General features: G+C 41.0%; 2 pseudogenes; both read right to left on the bottom strand.

Moving 5' to 3' along the window:
- Positions 1-321: 321 nt before the first annotated feature.
- On the bottom strand, positions 322-1,284 carry LOC144615601 (18S ribosomal RNA; annotated as a pseudogene).
- A 16,188-nt stretch (positions 1,285-17,472) lies between these two features.
- On the bottom strand, positions 17,473-18,435 carry LOC144615589 (18S ribosomal RNA; annotated as a pseudogene).
- Between the last annotated feature and the right edge of the window lie 105 nt (positions 18,436-18,540).

Here is an 18,540-nt window from a genome sequence, read left to right as displayed (position 1 = left end):
GTAGCTCGTCTGGTTTCGGGGGGCCTAGCTGAAGTTCTCTTTGTTAGGTTATTCTAGCTAATTCATTATGCAAAAGGTACAAGGGGTAATCTTTGCTGTATAGTGCTTTTAGTTTTTTCTTTCATCTTTCCCTTGCGGTACTTTCTCTATAGCGCCAAGTTAAATTTCTATCTCCTATACTTTTATGGGGCAACTAAATGTTTTATTTTACTTTCTGATGTTAATTGCGTTTGTAGATGATTGGGCTAGCTTTGGCTCAAGATGGTCAGTTTAATATGAAATCTTCTGGGTGTAAGCCAGATGCTTTGTTTAAGCTACATCTTGTCATCCAAGCACACTTTCCAGTATGCTTACCTTGTTACGACTTGTCTCCTCTTGTGGATGTAATGGTTTGAATAGGTTTCTTCAGGGTTTGACCACTTGAGGAGGGTGACGGGCGGTGTGTGCGTGCTTCATGGCCCAATTCAATTGAGCTCTCTATTCTCAAATTTACTACTAAATCCTCCTTGAATTCTTAATTTCATAAGGATTTTCGTGGATGTTCTAGTTGTAGAAAATGTAGCCCATTGCTTCCCATCTCATGGGCTACACCTTGACCTAACTTTTTTGTGTCAAGATACTTGTGCTTACTTTTCTTCCTTTTTAGGGTTTGCTGAAGATGGCGGTATATAGGCTGAATTAGCAAGAGATGGTGAGGTTTATCGGGGTTTATCGATTATAGAACAGGCTCCTCTAGAGGGATATAAAGCACCGCCAAGTCCTTTGAGTTTTAAGCTGTTGCTAGTAGTTCTCTGGCGGATAGTTTTGTTTGAGCTAACTATCTAGGTTTAGGGCTAAGCATAGTGGGGTATCTAATCCCAGTTTGGATCTTAGCTATCGTGTGGTCGGAAATATTAAAGTTACTTTCGTGCTGTATTTTTATGTTAACTGCAGCTTTTTACAGCCTAGTTAAGGTTTAACTTTAGTATGCTTCTCTTCTGTAACACGCTTTACGCCGTAGGTCCATTGGTTTGGGTTAATCGTATGACCGCGGTGGCTGGCACGAAATTTACCAACCCTAATTTAATATAACTTAGTCGAACTTTCATTCATAGCTTAATTTTTATCACTGCTGTATCCCGTGGGGGTGTGGCTGAGCAAGGTGTTATGAGCTACAATGGTTGTGTGCTTGATACCAGCTCCTTTGAATCACTGGGTGACTTAGAGGGCATTTTCACCGGGATGCGGAGGCTTGCATGTGTAATTTTATTAATAACTAATGGAAAGGCTAGGACCAAACCTCTATGTTTATGGAGTCTGGCGACTCATCCAGGCATTTTCAGTGCCTTGCTTTGTGTTTTTAAGCTACATGAACCAAGATATAGGATTGTTGGGTGTGTAAATATTGTTCAATAGGGACGAGTTAGAGATCGGGTTGGCGTATCTATAGATACTGCGAACAAAGTTATGATTTAGTATTAATAATTGGTAATAATGGGGTTGGTAAAGTTTGTAAACGTTAACTCTTAAGCTCTATGCTTAGATACGGTTTAGTCTTGTTTTTGGGGTTTGGCAAGACAGAAATAAACACGTATTGTAACAAATAGGGTTAACGGGGGGTAAGGGGGGTTTGTTTAAGCTAATTATTTACTAAAATCAAAAAAGTTTGCATGTGTATACGTGTATACGTGTATACGTGTATACGTGTATACGTGTATACGTGTGTACGTGTGTACGTGTGTACGTGTGTACGTGTGTACGTGTGTACGTGTGTACGTGTGTACGTGTGTACGTGTGTACGTGTGTACGTGTGTACGTGTGTACGTGTGTACGTGTGTACGTGTGTACGTGTGTACGTGTGTACGTGTGTACGTGTACGCGTATACGTGTATACGTGTATACGTGTATACGTGTGTACGTGTACGTGTATACGTGTATACGTGTGTACGTGTGTACGTGTACGTGTATACGTGTGTACGTGTGTACGTGTACGTGTATACGTGTGTACGTGTGTACGTGTACGCGTATACGTGTGTACGTGTGTACGTGTACGTGTATACGTGTGTACGTGTGTACGTGTACGCGTATACGTGGGTGCGCGCATGCCGTGTCCTGTGGAACAATAGGGATTTAAGTATATGTCCTGCGACCATTGACTGAATAACACCTTGCTTGTTGTACGTGTGGAACCCCCGCATAGAGAATAAGCCCAGCTACATTATATTTGACTGAGTCAGGACCTTTAGGTCATAGCTGAGTCATAGCAAGTTCGACCCCCTAAAAATTAAAAATACCAAATGCATGACACCACAGTTATGTGTGATCATGGGCTGATTAGTCATTAACCCATCGAGATGTCCCATTTGAGAGAGTTGAAGGATTGGATTTAAGAACGTCATGGCCCTGAAGTAAGAACCAGATGCCAGGTATAGTTCCATTATAGACACCCCCACGTTGAAATGGGCCCGGAGCGAGAAGAGGTACACGCTCAAGCAAGGGTTGCTGGTTTCTCGAGGCCAGGTGATTAAGCTCTTTCGGACAGTTGAGGTCCATAAGAGACTGTTGGAAATCATGAATATGCACGATTAAGCACTATTATGTCTTATGTAATATATATAAACTACTGTACATGCTTAATATTCATGGGGACAAGCAGTTAATGCACGATATACATAGTATGTCTTATGTAATATATATAAACTACTGTACATGCTTAATATTCATGGGGACAAGCAGTTAATGCACGATATACATAGTATGTCTTATGTAATATATATAAACTACTGTACATGCTTAATATTCATGGGGACAAGCAGTTAATGCACGATATACATAGTATGTCTTATGTAATATATATAAACTACTGTACATGCTTAATATTCATGGGGCGAGTGGTTGGTGCATGATATGCATGAGGAAAAGGTCAGTTGGTTATCTTACTTGCGAGTTTGTATTGTAAGAATTGAGAGTTTTCACTTGCTTTATTGCGGAAAGATGAGGACATACTGGGCAAGCACAGTATGAGTATATGCAATATATGAATTATGGAAGTTATGGGGTTGCTTTTTGGTATTAGCAAGGAATAGTTTAAGAAAGAATTTCAGCTTTGGGTGCTGATGGTGGGGCTGTTGCTTCTTCCTTGAAGTCTTAGGGAGGGTGCATATTCTCCTTTTTTGGTTTACAAGACCAAGGTATTGTATATACTACAAAGACTCTTCATTTAAGGAGGCGATTTTCAATAATGCCTGAGATAGGTATTAGGATTAGAAGGATAGAGAAGTATAGGATGGAGGCCAGTTGGCCGATGGTGATGAAGGGGTGTTCTACAGGTTGGCCGCCAATTCATGTTAGGGTCAGAAGGTCCGCTACTAGTAATCAGAATAAGCATTGGCTTAGTGGTCGAAACATTATTCCTCGTTGTTTAGAAGTGTGGAGAGCGGGGATGATAGCTAAGGTTAAGATAGATAGAACTAGGGCTAAAACTCCTCCTAGCTTATTGGGAATAGATCGGAGGATTGCGTATGCAAATAGGAAATATCATTCGGGCTTGATGTGGGGAGGGGTGTTTAGAGGGTTGGCGGGGGTATAGTTATCGGGGTCTCCTAATAGGTCTGGTGAGAATAGGACGAGTAGCATGAGTATTAGGATTAGTACTAGGAGGCCCAGGATATCTTTGATTGTGTAGTATGGGTGAAATGGGATTTTGTCTGAGTCGGATACCACTCCTGAGGGGTTATTGGATCCTGTCTCATGAAGGAATAGGAGATGGACTGCTGCTAGGGCTGAGATGATGAATGGAAGGATGAAGTGGAAGGCAAAGAATCGTGTTAGGGTGGCTTTGTCTACTGAGAAGCCTCCTCAGATCCACTCTACTAGATTGGTTCCAATATATGGGATTGCCGATAGGAGGTTGGTGATTACGGTTGCCCCTCAAAAGGATATTTGGCCCCATGGTAGGACATATCCTATGAAAGCTGTAGCTATGACTGTGAATAATAGTACGATTCCAATATTTCATGTTTCTGAGAAAGTGTAGGAGCCGTAGTATATTCCTCGTCCTACGTGTATGTATAGGCAGATAAAGAATATGGAGGCTCCATTGGCGTGTAAATATCGGATGATTCAGCCGTAATTTACGTCGCGGCAGATATGGGTGACTGATGAGAAAGCGGTTATTGTATCTGACGTGTAGTGTATGGCTAGGAAGAGACCAGTAAGAATTTGTAGGATTAAACACACTCCTAGTAGGGAACCAAAGTTCCATCATGCTGAGATATTGGATGGAGCAGGAAGATCAATGAATGAGTGGTTGATGATCTTGATAAGGGGGTGAGATTTTCGAATGTTGGTCATTAAGTTCTTATAGTTGAAATACAACGATGGTTTTTCATATCATTAGTCATGGTTAGATTCCATGTAAGAATTATGATAACATACATTGTATTTATTTTAAGTACAATCTTTGTGGTGAGCTTTGTGAGTTTTTCTTCAAAGCCTTCTCCTATTTATGGTGGGTTTGGTTTGATTGTGGCTGGTGGTATTGGTTGTGGTATTGTATTGAATTTTGGGGGATCATTTTTAGGTTTAATGGTTTTTTTAATTTATTTGGGGGGTATGCTTGTGGTGTTTGGGTATACTACAGCTATGGCTACTGAGCCTTACCCTGAGGCATGGACGTCTAATAAGGCTGTATTGGGTGCATTTATTACAGGGGTGCTAGCGGAGTTGTTAACTGCTTGCTATATTTTAAAAGAAGATGAAGTCGAGGTTGTGTTTAAGTTTAATGGTGCAGGTGATTGAGTGATTTATGATACGGGTGATTCGGGGTTTTTTAGTGAGGAGGCCATGGGGATTGCAGCACTGTATAGTTATGGAACATGGTTGGTGGTTGTTACTGGTTGGTCCTTGCTTATTGGTGTGTTGGTGATTATAGAGGTTACTCGTGGAAACTAAGTAGGAGTAAGCTAAGGGCTAAGGTGATTATGAAGGATAAGAAGTAAAGCTTAACTAGTCCTTTCTGATTAGATACGATGGTTGATATTTTTATTTGGAAGTGGGAGATGGATTTTGGTAATACATTTTCTAGCCAGATTATATCTAATAGTATCGATGCGGATTTTTGGCTTATAGTTAAGCTTATTGTTGATGGGAGGCGGTGTATTACGATTGGAAAGTACCCTAGGAGGTTGGAAAACTTAAAGAGGTCTGAGGGATGTTTAAATTTTAAGTTTTTAGCCGCGAGGTTAAGTTCTAATGCTAGGATGAAGCCTGTAATGGTTGCAGCAAGGGCGGTCAGCTTTAGATAGTGGGGTATAGTTATTTGTGGGATGGTTGTCGGGGGAATGTTGTGGGAGATCAGGTATCCTGCAAAAATGCTTCCAATTAAGAGACGTTTGATGGAGTTGATAAGGTGGGGGTTATTTTCATTGATTGGACTTAGGGAGTTAAATCGGGGTTGTCCTAGGAGTGCGAAGAATATGATTCGAGTACTGTAGGCGGCTGTGAGAGATGTAGCGATGAGAGTGACCAATAGGGCTCAGGCGTTGGTATACGACGTGTTGGCTGTCTCGATGATTAGGTCCTTGGAGTAAAAGCCTGTTAGAAAAGGTATGCCTGTTAATGCGAGACTTCCGATGATGAGGGAGGTGGTGGTGAAGGGTATTGGCTTGTATAGTCCGCCTATTTTTCGAATGTCTTGTTCATCATTTAAGCTGTGGATAATTGATCCAGAGCACATGAATAATATTGCTTTGAAAAATGCGTGCGTACAGATGTGCAGGAATGCAAGGTAGGGTTGGTTGATTCCGATGGTAACGATTATTAGGCCTAATTGGCTTGAAGTTGAGAAGGCAACGATTTTTTTAATGTCATTTTGTGTGAGGGCACAGATGGCTGTGAATAAGGTTGTGATGGCTCCTAGGCATAGGGTAAGGGTTTGTGTGGTTTTATTTTGTTCTATGAGCGGGTAGAAGCGGATTAATAGAAAGACTCCGGCTACAACTATTGTACTTGAGTGGAGTAGGGCAGAAACGGGGGTTGGACCCTCTATGGCTGATGGTAGTCATGGGTGTAGGCCAAATTGGGCAGACTTACCCGTGGCTGCTAAGAGAAGCCCTAGTAGTGGGATATTTAGGTTTTCATGCTGGGTGATAAAGATTTGTTGAAAGTCTCATGCATTTATATTGGTGAGAAATCATGCTATGGCTGTGATAAACCCCACGTCTCCGATGCGGTTGTAGAGAATTGCCTGCAGGGCAGCAGTGTTTGCGTCTGCTCGACCATATCACCATCCGATTAGCAGGAAGGATATGATTCCTACCCCCTCTCAGCCAATAAACAGTTGGAATAGGTTATTGGCAGTTACTAGGATTATTATGGTGATTAGAAATATGAGGAGATACTTGAAGAATCGGTTAATATAGGGGTCTGTGTGTATGTATCATATTGAGAACTCTATAATTGATCATGTAACGAAAAGTGCTACAGGGATGAAGATGATTGAGAAATAGTCTAGTTTAAAACTTAGTGACAATTTAAGGGTTTGGATTGATAATCAGTGTCAGTTTGAGATAATTGTTTCCTGTCCGGAAGAAATAAATACTATAGCCGGAATTATGCTGATGGTAAAGGCATAAGAGATTGTAGTTTTTACATAGTGAGGGTACAGGTTGTTTTTGTATAGTTGAGTGTTGGATGTAATGATGGGTAGGAGTAGAATGAATATTGCAGTGAGTATAAAAGAGGTAAATAGGTTTATTACTTTTATTTGGAGTTGCACCAATTTTTTGGCTCCTAAGGCCAATGGATTACTTCTATCCTATAAAAGTTGAAAAAGCCACGCTTTTATACGTGGGGGCATGAATTAGCAGTTCTCGCATACTTTTTCGGTAAATAGGAAGATTTGCACTTCTATTGTTAGATCCACAATCTAATGTTTTTGTTAAACTATATTTACAATAAATAGGACCCAGTACGATTTTGGGGTTGAGGGATAAGAGGAGGAGTGGGAGCAAGTGAAGGGCTATTAGGGCGTTTTCTCGTGTAAATGATGGGTTAATGTTTTTAATATGATGTGGGTACTTACCTCGTTGGGTTGTGATAAGTATATAGAGGGTATATAAGGCTGTGATGATAATATTTGTGCCTATGAGAGTGATAGTTAAGTTAGATCATGAGAAGGAGGCTACTACTACAAATAGTTCCCCAATTAGGTTGATGGTAGGAGGCAGAGCTAGGTTCGCGAGACTGGCTAGTAGTCATCAGGCAGCTATTAGAGGAAGGATGGTTTGTAGGCCTCGTGCTAGGATTATTGTTCGGCTGTGGACTCGTTCGTAGTTTGAGTTTGCAAGGCAAAATAATATTGAGGAAGTTAGTCCGTGGGCGATTATAAGGGCTGTAGCTCCTGTGTAACTTCAGGGTGTTTGGATTAGCACAGCTACAATTACTAGGGCTATGTGGCTTACTGATGAGTATGCGATTAAGGACTTTAGGTCTGTCTGGCGTAGACAGATAGAACTTGTTATAACTATTCCTCATAGGGACAACATTATGAAGGGGTATGCTATTTGGTTTGTTGTGGGGTTAAGTAGAATTGTAATACGCATCATTCCATATCCCCCTAGTTTTAATAGTACGGCAGCAAGTACCATTGAGCCGGCAATGGGGGCTTCAACATGTGCTTTTGGCAGTCACAGGTGGAGTCCGTATAGGGGTATTTTTACTATGAATGCTATTATGCATGCTAGTCAGAGAAGGATATTAGATCAGGTGGCTGAGATCGGTTTGGCTCAGTACTGAATGATTAGGAAATTTAAAGTCCCTGTTGTGTTTTGAATATATAGTAGTGCGACCAGGAGGGGCAGTGAGCCCAGCAGGGTGTAGAATAAAAAATATAGGCCGGCGTTTAGTCGCTCCGTCTGGTTACCCCACCGAGTAATAATGATAAGGGTGGGGATTAGTGTGGCTTCAAATAGAATGTAAAATATAATTAGTTCTGTAGCGGTAAATGTTATGATTAAAAGAAGTTGCAAAACGATAAGTGTTGTGATATATAGTTTTTTTCGGGCCAAGGTCTCTTTTGACAGGTGTGATTGACTAGCCATAAGCATTAGTGGCAGGAGTCATGTTGTTAGTACTAGTAGAGGTGCGGAGAGTGAGTCTGAGAAGAATAGTAATGAGAGGTTTAGGCTGTTATCGCCTAGTTGGTTTAAATAGGAGAGGCTAATAAGGCTGATCAGGAGACTGTAGGTAGTCGAGTTAATTCAGATTATATTGGGCTTTGATAGTCATGTTATTGGTATGAGTATAATAGTGGGGATAATAATTTTTAGCATTGTAGGAGATTTAGGTTTTGTACATAGTCGGTACCATATGTATTTGAGACCATTACTAGTAGGGATAAGCCCAGTGCCGCCTCGCAGGCTGCAAATACTAGCAGGATAATAGGAGTCATGCTAGCTAGTGTAAAATGATTATTTAGAATTGCCATGGTTATCATAACAAATAGGGATAATATTATGCCTTCTAGGCATAGGAGGGAGGATATTAAGTGGGACCGATACATTAATAGTCCCATAAGTGATATGATGAAGGCCAGGAATATATTAACATAGACTATGGACATTTGATAATTATAGGGTGAGCTACAATCTAATGAGTCGAAATCATTTGTTTTAGTTTAAACTAATTATCATATTCAGTTCACTCTAGTCCTTTTTGGGTTCATTCGTAGGCCAGGCTTGCGGCTAATAGAGAGATTAGTAGGAGAGCTATGATAAGTATGGTTGATAGTTTATTTGTTTGTGAGGCTCAAGGAAGGGGAAGTAGTAGTGCAATTTCTAGGTCAAATAGCAAGAATGTAATGGCTACTAAGAAAAATTTCATAGAAAAGGGCAGGCGGGCGGATCCTATGGGGTCAAATCCACATTCGTAGGGACTTGCTTTTTCTGCATAGGTATTTAGTTGGGGTAGTCAGAATGCAATAAATACGAGTAGCATGGATAGAAGTGTATTAGTGAGCAGGGCGAGTATTACGTTTATTATTCCCCTTCGGACTATACCGAAACTGGTTGATTGGAAGTCAACTGTACTTGTTAATACTAAGGGAATAGGATCCTCATCAATAAATAGAAACGTATAGGAACAGTCAAACCACGTCTACGAAGTGCCAATATCAGGCAGCGGCTTCAAATCCAAAGTGGTGGCTCGATGTGAAGTGATATTTTAGTTGGCGCAAGAAGCATACAATTAGGAAAGTAGAGCCGATAATTACGTGTAATCCGTGGAATCCTGTAGCTATGAAGAAGGTGGATCCGTAGACTCCATCTGAGATTGTAAACGGTGTTTCGTAATATTCGGAGGCTTGGAGGAGAGTGAAGTAGACTCCCAGGGAGATTGTAATAAATAGTGCCTGGAGTATGTGTTTTCGACTCCCTTCCATTAAACTATGGTGAGCTCAAGTGATTGACACTCCGGAAGCTAAAAGTACGGAGGTGTTGAGTAGTGGAACTTCTAGGGGGTTTAGGGGAATAATACCTGTTGGTGGCCAGCATCCTCCTAATTCGGGAGTTGGGGCCAGACTCGAGTGATAGAAGGCCCAGAAAAAGCCTGCGAAGAAGAATACTTCCGAGATGATAAAAAGAATTATTCCGTAGCGGAGACCCTTTTGAACGATGGGTGTGTGGTGACCTTGAAATGTGCTTTCCCGGATAATATCACGTCACCATTGATATATAGTCAGCAGATTGGTGGTTATTCCTAGAGTTAGTAGCAGTGTTGAGTTATAGTGGAATCATATAGCCAGGCCTGAAGTTATCAGTAGGGCCGAAAGGGCTCCCGTAAGTGGCCATGGACTGGGGTTAACTATGTGATATGCGTGGGTTTGATGGGTCATTAAGTGTTGTCATGTAAATACAGGCTTACAAGTAGGGTAAAGACATAAGCTTGGATTAGGGCTACAGCGAATTCAAGGACTGTCAGTAGGATAAGGATAATAAAGGTAATTAGAGCAATAGAGGTACTAATGTTTATTAGGGCCAGAGCAGCTCCTCCGATTAAGTGCATTAATAAGTGGCCCGCAGTAATGTTGGCTGTAAGTCGTACGGCCAGAGCCACGGGTTGGATGAAAAGGCTAATAGTTTCAATAACTACAAGCATGGGGATCAGGGGGATCGGTGTCCCTTGTGGTAGAAAGTGGGCTAGGGATGCTTTAGTTTTGTGGCGAAACCCAGTAATTACGGTGCCGGCTCATAGGGGAATAGCTATTCCTAAGTTTATTGATAATTGGGTAGTTGGGGTAAATGAGTGGGGCAGTAGGCCCAACAGGTTTGTTGATCCAATGAATAGAATGAGAGATATGAGTATTAGAGCCCAAGTTTGCCCTTTGTGGTTGTGAATGGCTAGTATTTGTTTTGATGTTAATTGTACTAATCACTGTTGGAGTGAGATTAGACGATTGTTAATTAGTCGACTGGGCGAGGGGAATAGAATACTGGGGAATATAATAATTAGTATGACAATGGGCAGTCCTATTATTGTTGGGGTAGTGAAAGAGGTGAATAGATTTTCGTTCATTTTTTTTCTCAAGGATTAAGTTGTTTTAGTGCAGCTATAGATTTGGGCTCTGGGCTTGATGGATACAGGTGTTTTGAGATTTTTAGTTGAAATATAATAAATAGTGTTATAATTATTGAAACAATAGTAATAAATCAGGTTGATGTATCTAACTGTGGCATGTCATTAAGGGGAGATTTAAACTCCCAGTTTTTAACTTAAAAGGTTAACGCTAGTTTAGCTTCTTAATGAATTTACAGTACAGACGCGGATCATTTTTCAAAGTACGATAGTGGGACTAATTCAAGGACAATGGGTATAAAACTATGGTTTGAGCCACAGATTTCTGAGCATTGACCATAATATAGTCCAGGTCGTGTGCCCATTAGGGTTGTTTGGTTTAGTCGGCCTGGAATGGCGTCAGTTTTTAGGCCCAGGGATGGGACGGCTCATGAGTGTAATACGTCTTCTGATGAGATTAACATGCGAATGGTCATCTCTATTGGCAGCACTGCTCGGTTATCAACTTCTAATAGTCGTAGTTCTCCGGGTTTTAGCTCTTGAGTGGGGATCATGTAGGAGTCAAAGCTTAGGTCTTCATAGTCAGTGTATTCATAGCTTCAATATCATTGATGTCCTATGGTCTTTACAGTAAGAGAGGGGTCATTAATCTCATCTATTATATAGAGAATTCGCAGGGAGGGCAGGGCAATGAGAATTAAGATAATAGCCGGTAGGATAGTTCAGACGGTTTCTACTTCTTGGGCATCTATTGTGCTTGTGTGCGTGAGTTTGGTTGTCAGTATTAGTGAGATGATATATAGAACTAGGGAGCTGATTAGGAATACAATTATTAGTGTGTGATCATGGAAGTGTAAGAGTTCTTCTATAATGGGAGATGTAGCGTCTTGGAGACCTAGTTGAAAGGGGTATGCCATGGAAGTACATAGGGCTTAAACCTATAATTTAACCTTGACAAAGTTATGTAATTGTTTTACTAATACTTCTTGATTGAGAAAGACATAGTGGTTATGGTATTGGCTTGAAACCAGTCTGAGGGGGTTCGATTCCTTCCTTTCTTATTTTAGCAGCACATAGGTTGGCTCTTCAAATGTGTGATACGGAGGAGGGCATCCATGTAGCCATTCAAGGTTAGTTGTGGTTAGTTCCACTGTAGCCACTTCTCGCTTTGATGCAAAAGCTTCTCACACTATAAAAACTATTAGTATTACTGCTGTTAGTGAAATAAAAGAGCCTATTGATGAGACTGTGTTTCAAGTTGTGTATGCGTCTGGATAGTCAGAATAACGTCGGGGCATTCCGGACAGGCCTAGAAAATGCTGAGGGAAAAACGTTATATTGACGCCTACAAACATAATCGTAAAATGAATTTTTGCCCAAGTGTCATCAAGAGTGTATCCTGAGAATAGGGGGAATCAATGAACGAAACCCCCTATGATAGCAAATACTGCTCCTATTGACAATACGTAGTGGAAGTGGGCTACTACGTAGTATGTGTCGTGAAGGACAATATCTAATGAGGAATTTGCCAGTACAATTCCTGTTAAGCCCCCTACGGTAAATAGGAAAATGAATCCCAGGGCTCATAGCATGGCGGGGGACCATTTGATATTACCCCCATGAAGAGTAGCCAGTCAGCTAAATACTTTTACCCCAGTGGGAATAGCAATAATTATAGTAGCTGATGTAAAGTATGCTCGTGTGTCCACGTCTATCCCTACAGTGAACATGTGATGGGCTCATACAATAAAGCCCAGAAAGCCAATTGATATTATAGCTCAAACCATTCCCATATAGCCAAAAGGTTCCTTTTTACCTGAGTAATAGGTGACAATATGTGAAATTATTCCAAACCCGGGTAAAATTAAAATGTAGACTTCTGGGTGACCGAAAAATCAGAATAGGTGTTGATATAAGATAGGATCCCCTCCTCCGGCGGGGTCAAAAAATGTGGTGTTTAGATTTCGATCTGTCAGTAGTATAGTGATGCCTGCTGCTAAAACTGGCAGTGATAGAAGTAGTAATACAGCAGTGATTAAAACCGATCAGACAAACAGGGGTGTTTGATATTGGGATATAGCAGGGGGTTTTATATTGATAATAGTAGTAATAAAATTAATAGCACCTAAGATTGAGGAGACACCTGCCAGGTGCAGTGAAAAAATAGTTAGATCTACGGATGCTCCTGCATGAGCTAGGTTACCGGCTAGAGGTGGGTATACTGTCCACCCAGTCCCTGCTCCAGCCTCTACCATAGATGATGCGAGCAAAAGTAGGAAAGATGGAGGGAGGAGTCAGAAGCTCATATTATTCATTCGAGGGAATGCTATGTCGGGAGCCCCAATCATTAATGGGACTAATCAGTTTCCGAATCCTCCAATCATGATAGGCATCACTATGAAGAAGATTATTACAAAAGCATGGGCGGTGACGACTACATTATAAATCTGGTCGTCCCCTAATAGTGTGCCAGGTTGACCTAGCTCAGCTCGGATTAAGAGACTGAGAGCAGTCCCCACCATACCAGCCCAGGCGCCAAATAGAAGGTAGAGAGTTCCAATATCTTTGTGATTGGTTGAAAATAGTCAGCGGTTTATGAACATAGGTAAAATGGCTGAGTAAGCATTAGACTGTAAATCTAAAGACAGAGGTTCAGTCCTCTTTTTACCAAGTCCTGCAGTGAGTGTCATATTGAATTGCAAATTCAAAGAAGCAGCTTGAGGCTGCCGGGGCTTCTCCCGCCTTTTTTTTCCAGACGGCGGGAGAAGTAGATTGAAGCCAGTTGATTAGGGTATTTAGCTGTTAACTAAAATTTCGTGGGGTTGGGGCCCACCAATCTAGTAAGGGCTTAGCTTAATTAAAGTGTTTGATTTGCAATCAATTGATGTGAGATAGACTCTTGCAGTCCTTAAGGGTTAGTTGGTATGCAGAAGTTAAGTCTGCTAGGGCTTACTTAGAGCTTTGAAGGCTCTTGGTCTAATTTAACCTAAACTTCTAATCTAGGATGGATAGTATTGGTGCGAGTGGTAGCAGTATGGTAGATATTACAATTAAGGGGGGTAAGAAGATTATTTTTTTTGTGCATTCGAATCGTCATTTTATCTTTATGCAGTTGTTTGAGGGAAATATAGTTAGTGTAGTAGCATATGTTAGTCGTATATAGAAGTACAGGTTAAGTAGGGCGGTTATAGCCAGCAGTGTGGGTATTATAATTATTTCGTTTTTAGTTAGTTCTTGAATGATTATCCATTTTGGGATGAAGCCGGAGAGTGGAGGGAGGCCGCCTAGAGATATTATTAGTACTAGGATAAATGAAGTGATTAGAGGTGCTTTATTTCATGTCTGTGATAGGGATGATGTTGTTGTGGTGGAGTTATATATGAATAGTATGAAGGTGGTTAGTGTTATAATAATGTAGATGGTCAGGTTTAAAATTATTATTGTGGGGCTATATATTATGATGGCTGCTATCCAGCCTATGTGGGCAATTGAGGAGTATGCTATGATTTTTCGTAGCTGGGTTTGGTTAAGTCCTCCTCAGCCTCCGACTATAACTGATATAATGGCTATTGTTAAGAGTAGGTTGGGGTTAATGGTGGGTGAGATTTGGTATAGGATTGATAGTGGGGCGATTTTTTGTCATGTGAGTAGGACTAAGCCTGAGGATATGGAGATTCCCTGTGTGACTTCGGGCACTCAGAAGTGGAATGGGGCTAGTCCTAGTTTTATTGCTAGGGCGGTTGTTATTACAGTAGATGCTATGGGGTTGAGATCTTTTGATACAGTTCATTGTCCTGAGTGCAGTAGGTTGATGATGATTCCTATTATTAGGAGTATTGAAGCGGTTGCTTGTGTTAGGAAGTATTTTGTGGCTGCTTCTGTGGTTCGTGGGTTATATTTTTTTATGAGGATGGGAATGATGGCCAATAGGTTTATTTCGAAGCCGATTCAGACCATAAGTCAATGGGATGCTGTTATTACGATTATAGTTCCTGAGATAACGGTTGATATAATGATAATAAGAATAGGGGGTTTGATTAGTATGGGAAGGGTATAAACCAACATTTTCGGGGTATGGGCCCGATAGCTTATTTAGCTGACCTTACTTTAGAATGTGGTGTAGTACTGGTAGCACGAAGATTTTTGGATTCTTAGGATTAGGTTCGATTCCTATAATTCTAGAAATAAGAGGATTTGGACCTCTATGTTTTACTCTATCAAAGTAACTCTTTTGTCAGACATATTTCTTATGTTTGAGGCGGAATGCTTGCTGTGATGATGGGCAGGGAGACGTGTCATATGCATAAGGCTAGGGTAAGGGGTAGAAAGCTTTTTCATAGGAGGTGTATTAATTGGTCGTATCGGAATCGTGGGTAAGATGCTCGGATTCATAGGAAGGTGGTTGTTAGAATCAGGGTTTTTATAGTGAAGTTGGTGGTATATAGTTCTGGTATATAGGGGCTGTGAAATGCTCCGAAGAATAGGATTGTTGTGAGGATATTTATTATGATGATGTTGGCGTATTCTGCTAGAAAAAACAGGGCAAAGGGACCTGCTGCGTATTCTACGTTAAATCCGGAAACGAGTTCTGATTCCCCCTCTGTGAGGTCAAACGGGGCTCGGTTGGTTTCTGCTAGTGTAGAAATGAATCATATTATGGCCAGGGGTCATGCAGGGATAACAAGTCAGATAAATTCTTGAGTGGTAATTAGTGTGGCTAATGTGAAGGATCCGTTTATTAGTAGTACTGATAAGAGGATGATGGCTAGTGTGACTTCATATGAGATTGTTTGGGCTACAGCTCGTAGGGCTCCAATTAGGGCGTATTTTGAGTTTGAGGCCCATCCGGATCATAGAATGGAGTAGACGGCCAGGCTGGATATGGCTAGTATAAATAGTACTCCTAGGTTTATGTTAATGAGTGGGTATGGTATGGGCAGCGGGATTCATATAGTTAGGGCTAGTGTAAGGGCTAGGATGGGTGCTATAATGAATATGAATGTGGAAGATGTGAGGGGTCGGAGGGGCTCTTTAGTGAAGAGTTTCATGGCGTCTGCAATGGGTTGGAGTAGGCCGTATGGTCCTACGACGTTTGGTCCTTTGCGGAGTTGTATGTAACCCAGTACTTTACGTTCAACTAGGGTTAGGAAGGCTACGGCGAGGAGAATAGGGATAGTTAGTGAGAGGATGTTGACTATGAACATGTTGTTAGGGAGAGGAGTTGAACCTCTGATGATAAAAGCTTAAGTTTTATGCAATTGCCGGGCTCTGCCACCCTAACAAACCCGAGCTCTACGGGTGATATGTTTGGATAAACTGTCTAGATTGAGATTATATCATCTATTTGGTTAAAGGCGCTTTAGCAAAGTGGGCCCTATTTCTCTTGTCCTTTCGTACTGGGAGAAATTATTTAATAGATAGAAACCGACCTGGATTACTCCGGTCTGAACTCAGATCACGTAGGACTTTAATCGTTGAACAAACGAACCTTTGATAGCTGCTGCACCATCGGGATGTCCTGATCCAACATCGAGGTCGTAAACCCTATTGTCGATATGGACTCTAAAATAGGATTGCGCTGTTATCCCTAGGGTAACTTGTTCCGTTGATCAAGTTTTTGGATCAATAAGTGATGTAGTACTTTCGACTAGTTAGTCTAGATTTAAATCACTCGGAGGTTGTTTTATTCTCCGAGGTCACCCCAACCTAAATTGTCGGCCCATGGTAGAGGTATGTTATCCCTGTCGGTTGATTATCAAGATCTCTTTGGGTCGGTTAATTAAAGCTCCATAGGGTCTTCTCGTCTTATTGTCATATTCCCGCCTCTTCACGGGAAGGTCAATTTCACGGATTGGAAGTAAGAGACAGTAAAGCCCTCGTGTGGCCATTCATACAAGTCCCTATTTAAGGAACAAATGATTATGCTACCTTTGCACGGTCAGGATACCGCGGCCGTTTAACTGATGTCACTGGGCAGGCAGTGCCTCTAATACTGGAAATGCTAGAGGTGATGTTTTTGGTAAACAGGCGGGGCTTGTGTTTGCCGAGTTCCTTTTACTTCTTTTAATCTTTCCTTGAGTTGCATGCCTGTGTTGGGTTAACAATTAGCTTGATATGTTTGCTTGTAGTTAGGTTGTATTTATCTTGTTGTTAACTATCAGTGGTTATCCGTTCTGATATAAGCTTATGCACGGGAGAAATATTTCTTGTTACTCATATTAGCATTATTGCTTCTATTATTAAATAGATTAGCCCAGTTTTAAATTAGGAGTTGGTTGCGTTTTTTGACATTGAGATGTTCTGATTGTTGAGCTTGAACGCTTTCTTAATTGGTGGCTGCTTTTAGGCCAACTATGGTTTGTGTTTATGCTTACTCTCTAATTAAGGCTGTATCCTAATTCTAAAAAGCTGTACCTTTTTAGACTATATTTTAAACTTACATTGGAATTTCAGGGTTTTGAGGTAAGTTTAAAGTTGAACTAAGATTCTGTTCTGGGCAACCAGCTATCACCAGGCTCGTTAGGCTTTTCACCTCTACCCACAAATCTTCTCACTATTTTGCGACATAGATGAGTTCATCCTGTAATAGATTGTTCATGGGTAGCTCGTCTGGTTTCGGGGGGCCTAGCTGAAGTTCTCTTTGTTAGGTTATTCTAGCTAATTCATTATGCAAAAGGTACAAGGGGTAATCTTTGCTGTATAGTGCTTTTAGTTTTTTCTTTCATCTTTCCCTTGCGGTACTTTCTCTATAGCGCCAAGTTAAATTTCTATCTCCTATACTTTTATGGGGCAACTAAATGTTTTATTTTACTTTCTGATGTTAATTGCGTTTGTAGATGATTGGGCTAGCTTTGGCTCAAGATGGTCAGTTTAATATGAAATCTTCTGGGTGTAAGCCAGATGCTTTGTTTAAGCTACATCTTGTCATCCAAGCACACTTTCCAGTATGCTTACCTTGTTACGACTTGTCTCCTCTTGTGGATGTAATGGTTTGAATAGGTTTCTTCAGGGTTTGACCACTTGAGGAGGGTGACGGGCGGTGTGTGCGTGCTTCATGGCCCAATTCAATTGAGCTCTCTATTCTCAAATTTACTACTAAATCCTCCTTGAATTCTTAATTTCATAAGGATTTTCGTGGATGTTCTAGTTGTAGAAAATGTAGCCCATTGCTTCCCATCTCATGGGCTACACCTTGACCTAACTTTTTTGTGTCAAGATACTTGTGCTTACTTTTCTTCCTTTTTAGGGTTTGCTGAAGATGGCGGTATATAGGCTGAATTAGCAAGAGATGGTGAGGTTTATCGGGGTTTATCGATTATAGAACAGGCTCCTCTAGAGGGATATAAAGCACCGCCAAGTCCTTTGAGTTTTAAGCTGTTGCTAGTAGTTCTCTGGCGGATAGTTTTGTTTGAGCTAACTATCTAGGTTTAGGGCTAAGCATAGTGGGGTATCTAATCCCAGTTTGGATCTTAGCTATCGTGTGGTCGGAAATATTAAAGTTACTTTCGTGCTGTATTTTTATGTTAACTGCAGCTTTTTACAGCCTAGTTAAGGTTTAACTTTAGTATGCTTCTCTTCTGTAACACGCTTTACGCCGTAGGTCCATTGGTTTGGGTTAATCGTATGACCGCGGTGGCTGGCACGAAATTTACCAACCCTAATTTAATATAACTTAGTCGAACTTTCATTCATAGCTTAATTTTTATCACTGCTGTATCCCGTGGGGGTGTGGCTGAGCAAGGTGTTATGAGCTACAATGGTTGTGTGCTTGATACCAGCTCCTTTGAATCACTGGGTGACTTAGAGGGCATTTTCACCGGGATGCGGAGGCTTGCATGTGTAATTTTATTAATAACTAATGGAAAGGCTAGGACCAAACCTCTATGTTTATGGAGTCTGGCGACTCATCCAGGCATTTTCAGTGCCTTGCTTTGTGTTTTTAAGCTACATGAACCAAGATATAGGATTGTTGGGTGTGTAAATATTGTT

This window comes from Panthera onca, unplaced genomic scaffold (genome assembly GCF_046562875.1).
Source record: "Panthera onca isolate mPanOnc1 unplaced genomic scaffold, mPanOnc1 haplotype 2 h2.h2tg000153l_path, whole genome shotgun sequence".
In the NCBI taxonomy this organism is placed as follows: Eukaryota; Metazoa; Chordata; class Mammalia; order Carnivora; family Felidae; genus Panthera; species Panthera onca.
This window is presented reverse-complemented; position numbering and strand designations above follow the sequence as displayed.